Here is a 7,584-nt window from a genome sequence, read left to right as displayed (position 1 = left end):
CTTTCCTTCAGTCCCTGCCTGGTCCTCCCCAGGCCTCGGAGCAGCCCGGGATCCCAAACAGCCCTGGGGGCGCCCGGGCCGGTTGTGGCCGTCCCCTACCCCTCACTCCCCACCGGCCGTCGCCCGCTCAGGATTCTTGGGGAATCCTGTGTCCTCGCACCTGGCATTTCTCCACTGGCCACCGGGAGCTTCCCAAAGGCCCCGTGTCTGTAAGGTAGGTCTTACCTAATGGCCGCGAAGCCAGGACCAGCTAAAGGGGGCCGCCTGGGCCTCCCAGCCTTTCTGCCCTCTGCCCCTTCTCAAGGGTCAGAACCATGAAGCTGGCGCTCTACTAAGTGCACATGGGGCCACGGCCAGGCTGTGTTGAACCATCTTCCATCACACCTGTACACGCGTGGCACGCAGCTCACACGGCCGTTCTGGACTCCAGCCTGGCCCCAGTCACTTGCACTGACACCCACCATTGCTGGGGCCTCACAGACAGTTCCCACGTCAACCCAGTATCAGTCCGAATTCCACTCTTGCGTCTTGCCAAACATTGACCTTGGGCAGCCCCGAGCAGGGCTGGATCACAGATGACTCTGGGGGTACCCACAGAGCACTCCCAGCACACACTACATCCAACACAGCCAGATCCCAGCTCCCAGGGAGGGCAAAGAGAGGCAGGAAAACACCTTGCCACAAAATTCCTGAAAGACTGCCCCTAATTAAAACAATCCTTAAGGCTAGAACCCACCAAGGCCAGGCTGTAAGTGCTCCAAAGGTCTGTATGAACAGTGCCCTGGACCTCGAGGCACACTGCCCTGCCCTGCCCAGCACCCCTTAGGCAGGCCTCCTCCCTGCCAGGCCTTATAGCCCCTCCCCCTTTCCAGAGCACCCTTATACCTTTTCCTGTTGGTTGAGTTGGGTCATGTCAAATGCACCCCTTCTTTATGCCTTTGAGAAGTGTTTATGCAGAAAGGAAACCTGCCGGCCCTGCCCTGCCCAGCACCCCTTAGGCAGGCCTCCTCCCTGCCAGGCCTTATAGCCCCTCCCCCTTTCCAGAGCACCCTTATACCTTTTCCTGTTGGTTGAGCTGGGTCATGTCAAATGCACCCCTTCTTTATGCTTTTGATTAGTGTTTATGCAGAAAGGAAACCTGCCGGTCTCACTGTGGCCCCAAGGTACAGCAACAGGGTGCCTCCTACCCTAGCCCAGGGCCTCTGGACTTCTCTCTCTCTCTTTGGCAAGGACTCTTTCTGTGGAATTCCTCTCTCGGCCAATTCCTTCTCCTCCTTCCCCTAACGCTCTATTCCTGGTGATGCCCAAACCAGCCCAGTCTGGCTTCCATCTGGCTCACACCACAGTCTGCTCAGGGCTCCTCCGCTCTCCTGGAACCTGGGCATCAGCCTCCCCACTTCCAAGCTCTCCCTCAGGCAGAGCTTTCCCAGCTGCCTCCAGCTGCTGTCCTGAAGCAGGTCGGATGCTGTCATTCCTGGACACCCTTCAGGATCCCTGTCGCCTGCAGGAAGGAGAGCACATTCTTTAGTACCTGGAAAGCAAGGCCTGAGCTCATGCTTGCAGCCTCCTGCCCATACCTTCTGGATGGCTCTGCAGTTTCCAAGACAAGCGCTTTCTCACAGGTCGGTGTTTCTGTCTTGGCCCTTCCCACCCCAGCCTTTCCTAGTGAGCACGAACTCTGAGGCAGGTCAGCTTTCTGTTCTCTCCGGCCATCTTCACTGCTCTTCCGGGCACTGTGGACACCTCTTCATCCTGACTTACCACGTGAGCCGGGACTAGTTCCTTCTAAAGCTATCTTGGGGGTCAGAGAGATTCCCCAGGTTGTGCACTGACTTGGAGGGCACTGATCCATGTTTGTAACTGTACAAATGAATGCAGTGTGGACAGTACAGGGCATCCTGATGTTTTTCACATAGAAAATATCTGTATGGCACACTGGGCAAAACCAGAGGGGACCTGGGGTGGTCCAGATCATATTTGCTAATTGGAAAGGTTAATCTTCTAATTTTATAAAGATTAAGACAGTTATTTAGCAAATATTAATTTTTTATAGGATTATAGGAAATAGTTAAACATGCATTAGAGCATTCAGTAAGTTTGTGTAAGACTCCCACATAAAAGTTCCCATTCTGAAATGAAAGCTTGTGATTGGTCCGACGAACATCCAGGCTTTATGCTGACATGGCTGCACACAAGCTCAGGACAGAGCAGGCAGCTGGGACATCACTATTGAGACGTTTCTTCTTGCAGGTAGCTAACTTTGAAGCCATTATTTACAATCACACAAACTTTACAACAGTTGAAATGATATTTAAAGAATCGACAACTCTCCCTTTTCTTCCATTGATGTGTAATATTGACATTTCTGGTGAGAATCGAGTGAACTTCCAATCCAGTTGGATTTTTCAGATCCAGTATTTCAAAATCATGACCAAGTGTGCCAGGCCTGCTGCGGGCTGCCCTCGGGCTGCCGTTGACACAGCGGTGGCCAGGGTTCCAGGTGCCCAGACTCCGGGCTGCCAACTGAGCACGCTGCCTTGGCAGGACCCTGCCTTAACCCAAAACGTTCATGCTTGCTTTGCATTTGTTTTGATTTTATTTCAGTACGAGAGGAGCACTAAATGAGAGGTTTGTTCACTCTTACCCAACAGGGGTTAATTGGGTGCCCAAAGAGGCCAGCCCTGTGCCAGCTCTGAGGCCTCAGGTCAACAAGGGGTCTTTGCCTTTGCAGAGTTCATAGAGCAAAAGCCCAGGTGGCAAGAACAGAGAGGCTGATGTGAGGGTGAGGGGAAGGGTTTCTATTCATCCCCTAGGGCTGCCCTAACCAAGTACCCACACTGGCCAGCCAGACTTCCGAGATGAAAGTGCTGGCAGGGCCATGACCCCTCTGGAGGCTCTAGGCCACAATCTGCCTGCCCCTTTCTCTTAGCCTCTGGTGTTGCTGGCTCTCCTGGTGTTTCTTAGCTTGTAGCTGCATCACTCCAGTCCGCCTCTGTCGTCACATGGTGTCTTCCTGTGTGTCTGTTCATAGCATCTTCCTTCTGTGTGTGTGTGTCTGTGTCTCTCCTCTCCTAAGGACACCAGTCAGATTGGATTTAGGGGCCACCCTCCTCCGGTAGGGCTTCAGCTGAACTAGTTACATCTGCAACTACCCTAGTTCCAAATAAGGTCCCATTCTGAGGTTCCAGGAAGGAAATGACATTTTTTTGGGGGGGGGGTCACTATTTAACCCAGCACTGGGCTATTACATAAGGGGAAATGAGTGAAAAATGCATCCCCAGGGTGGCAACATCAGGAAGCCGTCAGCACCCTAAGCCTGAAGAAGGAGAGAGCTGAGGCTGCAGAGGAAACTGCTAGACAAGAGGAGGAGCTTGGGGAGGGAATGCAGCCGCTGTGGATGTGCAGCCCAGCGAGGAAGGAGCAGGAACAAACAGCCCACTCTCCTTTCCTCCCGCCTCCCACCGGCCAGCCCAGGCATGGAGGCCAAGAGCCACACTGATGCCCCTCCCCTCAAATGAAGGCAGTAGACAGATAACCAGCAACCCCAACACTGCTACACATTATAATAGAGGACACACCATGGGGTGCAAGAGGGGGTCACCTTGCCCAGACTAATGGTCACAGGTGGTCACATCTCGGCAGCAGAGGAGGAGTTGGCCAAGAGCACAATGCAAGCTGCAAGCTGGTTTGGGGAGCGGCGATGGTGCAAATAATATGGAGAGGGGAGGAGAGCTCCTGTGGTAATCCAGGCCTGAGATTATGGTTGTTGGGAGTGCAGACTCCAGAAAGGTCTAGAAGGTGAGAGAAAGGAGGCAAGGGAAAGAGAGGAGCGGGGATGACACCCAGATGTCTGGCCTGGGCGGCTAAGTGGGTGGTGGAGTCTTCATGGAGAGAGGGAACATACAGAGGACACACAGACTTGGGGTGAGACTGGGCTAGGAATTTACTTGTACTTGTTGAGCATTTGATTCCTGGGGGATTTCTCAGTGGAGATGTTGAATAGGGTTGGATTTGTGGGTCTGGAGTCTCTGGAAGAAGGCTAGGCTAGTAAGGGAGGCCTGGTATTGACAGCAACCGATAGCATGAGACTAGACTGAATCCCCAGGGGGGCTAATATTTCAGGGCCAGGCAGGGAGGAGGGGCCAGAACCATGGGTGGAGGGTGGGAAAAGCCAGGAAAGCGTGACATCCAAGAAGCACAAGGAAGGCAGTGTTTCCAGAATGAGAGAGAGTGGGATGCTGCAAAGAAGCCAGGTCTACTGGCTTCACCCAGAAGATCATGGCTGACACGTCCATGGAGGTGGGGTGGGTGGCAGCTGCTGCGGGGATTGAGTGGGCATGGGGAAGAAGAGGCAGCAGGGAGCAGATAACGTTTCAGGAGAGGAGGAGAGAGAAGGACCCAAGGCTGGAGAGGGACTCGGGGAGGAGGAAGGATATTTTTAAATGTAGGGATGTTTGCGAGCATATACAGAAGAAGGGAGAACACTACAGTAAAGCCCACGTACCCAATACCCAGCTGCATCAATGATCAATGCATAGCCAACCTTCTGTCCTTTCTGTTTCGACCCACTTCCTTCTCCCCAGGAATATTTTGCAGCAAATTCCAGACGTATTATTTCATTTGTAAAGTTTCAATGTGGATCTCTAAAAGATATGGTTTTAAACGTAACCACAATACCATCATCAGGGCTCCCACAAGAACAGCAGTTCCATAACGGCATCCAGTGCCCAGCCCATGTTCTCACTTCCCTGACTGTCCTGAAAATGTTCTGGCCCTCAGTTTTGTTTGTCTTTCAATGGGGAACCAAACAGTCCACACGTGTATGGCTTGTGTCTCCTAGGTCTCCCCTCTGTAGATTTCCCCAGCACGCCCCCCGCCCCCCTTCTCTCTCTACCCCAGCAATGTGTTGCCGTCATTGTTATAAAGGCCAGGCCATTGGTCGTGCAGTCTCCCTCCCTCTGCTTGTGCTGACGCTGTCTTCATGATTCGGTCTAACATGTTTTTTCTGAAATTGACAATGAGGGCTAGAGGCTCAATCAGACTTGGGTAGATTCAGTGCAAGCACATGGCGTCTGGTCAGCTTTCTGGTCTTAGATGTTCCTTGTCTAGGTTCATTAATTCATCAGAAGTCAGAATCCACAGAAGTGGTGAAACTGCTATTTTCAGTCTTTCTTTCCTCGTTGCTAGCATACTTCTGTAAAGAGGACTCCTCATCAATTGTTTAACATCAATTAGTGAACCCTGAGGTACAGTTTGCATAGGAAAGGCAGGATAAATGCAAGCTCCCTCTTTTGTCACTTTTCAAAATGAGTTGGTTTTCTAGTATTCTTCAAGTTACCCATGCATTTCTTTGGCATTTTATTGTATGGGCCAGTGGACAGAGTCACAGTTGGTGCGTTTTGACCCACTGCAGTGACGCTCCTGACTGCAGCTCATTTGCCCGTTTTTGGCCAGTGGGGGCCTCTACTAATCGTCTTGAGTCCGTCTGACATGAACCCGGTACATGATAGTGTCCTTGCTTTCTACTGTGACAAGATGTTGTTCTGAGCTCATTTCATACAATTCCTGCCTCAGACCTGGAATCTGCCATTTCTCCTTGGAGGCCGGCTCCTCAAGTAGTTAGAAGAGAGGACGCCAGCAGGTATGTACAGGAAAGGAGGCCACACCCTCAAGGACACAAGTCCCCTCAGAGGAAGAATGAAAAGGAATCCAAAACACGGAGGAGGAATGAGCCCCAGGTTGGAGAAGCACTCTGCAGGCAGCTCACGTTGTAGGCGGGAAGACAAGAGCTGAGCGTTCGTATCTGTTTTTCCTTTGTTGCAGGAGGTAAAGTCAGTCGCTGAAAGCGAGGAGAGCGGAGGGGGCCTCTGGTGTTTGAGGAAAACCAAGGATTTAGGGTAACAAGTGAGAACACTGACTAGGGACGGCTGGAAGGAAGGAGATGGTTAATTTCTATGGGTGCCCATCTGTGTGGCGGTGTGAGCGTGTCAGTGAGCCCAATGCTGAGAGAGGACAAACAGGTGGATGGGCCCAATATGAAGGGAGGGCGTTTGCCATCCCCCACCCGCAGTGAGGAGTCACTCCTTTCCTGGGCTTACGAGGCAACTCTGACACCTACTGAAAGTTTGGTCTTTCACCTGAGAGTCACTAGAAGGAGAATGATTTTATGTGCAGAATGAGGCCCTTGCTAGGAGCTGGGGTTGTGATGAGAAGTAAGACTTTTCAGAAAGGACCTTCTGTCCAGGAGCTCAGTCTCTCCAGGGAAGAGGACTGTCCAGGTGAGGAGCGTGTCCCCGGGACGCGCTATGCGTGGTAAGGGGCGCGGTGGCTGAGAAAGGCCCCAGCGCCCTGGGGAGGAACTAGAGCCCAGCTGCAGGGGCTGCCGGCTTCTCTTCACTGTAGGCCCACTGAGCGCTTTGTGAGGCACTGTCCTTGCTACAAAGGTGAGTCGGACAGGTCCATTCTCAGGGAGCTCACAATGTAATCGGAACAAGACTACAGAGAACCTCAAGCCACAGGACCTAAAAATCCCCCCCAGTCCTTATTGAACATGCTATCCATTTTCTGGTGTCAATGATTTTAAAACTCTTTTAGGAAAAAATATGCATTTATTGAATACTGTAATTTTTATGAATCAAACAACCTTTTGACTGTACTAAGGGAACGAATCCAAGGAATGAACCAGTGAAGTGAGATTACTTTCTCCTAACTGATTCTGCTTATTTAATAAATGCATATTTTTACATTTCCATTCTTGTTCAACAGGACACTTTTAGGGCCCCTGCATGGAGACCCAGTACCCAGTGCCCTAAATAAACAACACTAAGCCCACGAGCTCCAACTCTGCCCGGAGGCGGTTGCCAGGGGCCTAGCATAGCCCAGAGTGGATCCCGGCCCGGCCCTTCTCAGTGCCAGACCTCAGTGTGCAGATGGCGCGGGGCCAGTCCTAGGACACCCAACACCGCTGGCCTGGTTTAACTCTGCCTGGCTCTCGCCTCGGTAGAGGGGAGGGAAATGATTCATCCAGTAACCCTGACCACCGTACTTGGTCCACAACTGCCCAGAGGCTTGGCCTAGGAGCCAGATCCTTCTGGGGAGGAGAGAAAGACAGACAGACAAGGGCTGACAAAGGGCTTCTGGTGATGGTCCCAGAGTAGGTACCCAGAAGAGACACCTGAAACGGTATTTTCTTAATAAAGTAATGGAACACAATATGCTCAAGTACCACCCCTTCCTCCTTCACACTTGTATTAAACATGTCCATTCATTCTTTTGTAGAACCTTGATTGAGTCAACTATCCTTAAAGTGAAATATTACTTTTGTCTTGTAAAACACTTTTGAAGAAGTTTTGACATCTTTACTACATAATGGTCTGAGATCATGGCAAATAAATGAAACAAAGTGGAAACAGGTATGCATTTAAAATGTTTAGAAGGATTCACACCAGAAGACCAGGACTGGCCATCTCTGGGAGGTGAGGCTATTGATCATCTTCACTTCCTTCTTTATCTTTTACTGTACCAGTATTTTCCCGATTTGCCAACAGCATTTAGTAATTTTAATAATCTGAGCCTAGACTATAT

The 7,584-nt window shown here is 51.2% G+C and overlaps 1 protein-coding gene across 1 annotated transcript in view; it reads right to left on the bottom strand.

The window, feature by feature from the left end:
- The window catches only part of SLC37A1 (solute carrier family 37 (glucose-6-phosphate transporter), member 1), a 60,079-nt gene that overhangs the window by 44,397 nt on the left and 8,098 nt on the right, over positions 1-7,584 (bottom strand). The window lies entirely within an intron of this gene.

Source organism: Myotis brandtii, unplaced genomic scaffold, assembly GCF_000412655.1.
Source record: "Myotis brandtii unplaced genomic scaffold, ASM41265v1 scaffold923, whole genome shotgun sequence".
NCBI lineage: Eukaryota > Metazoa > Chordata > Mammalia > Chiroptera > Vespertilionidae > Myotis > Myotis brandtii.
Note: the sequence above shows the minus strand (reverse complement) of the source record. Positions and strands in the feature narration are given on the sequence as shown.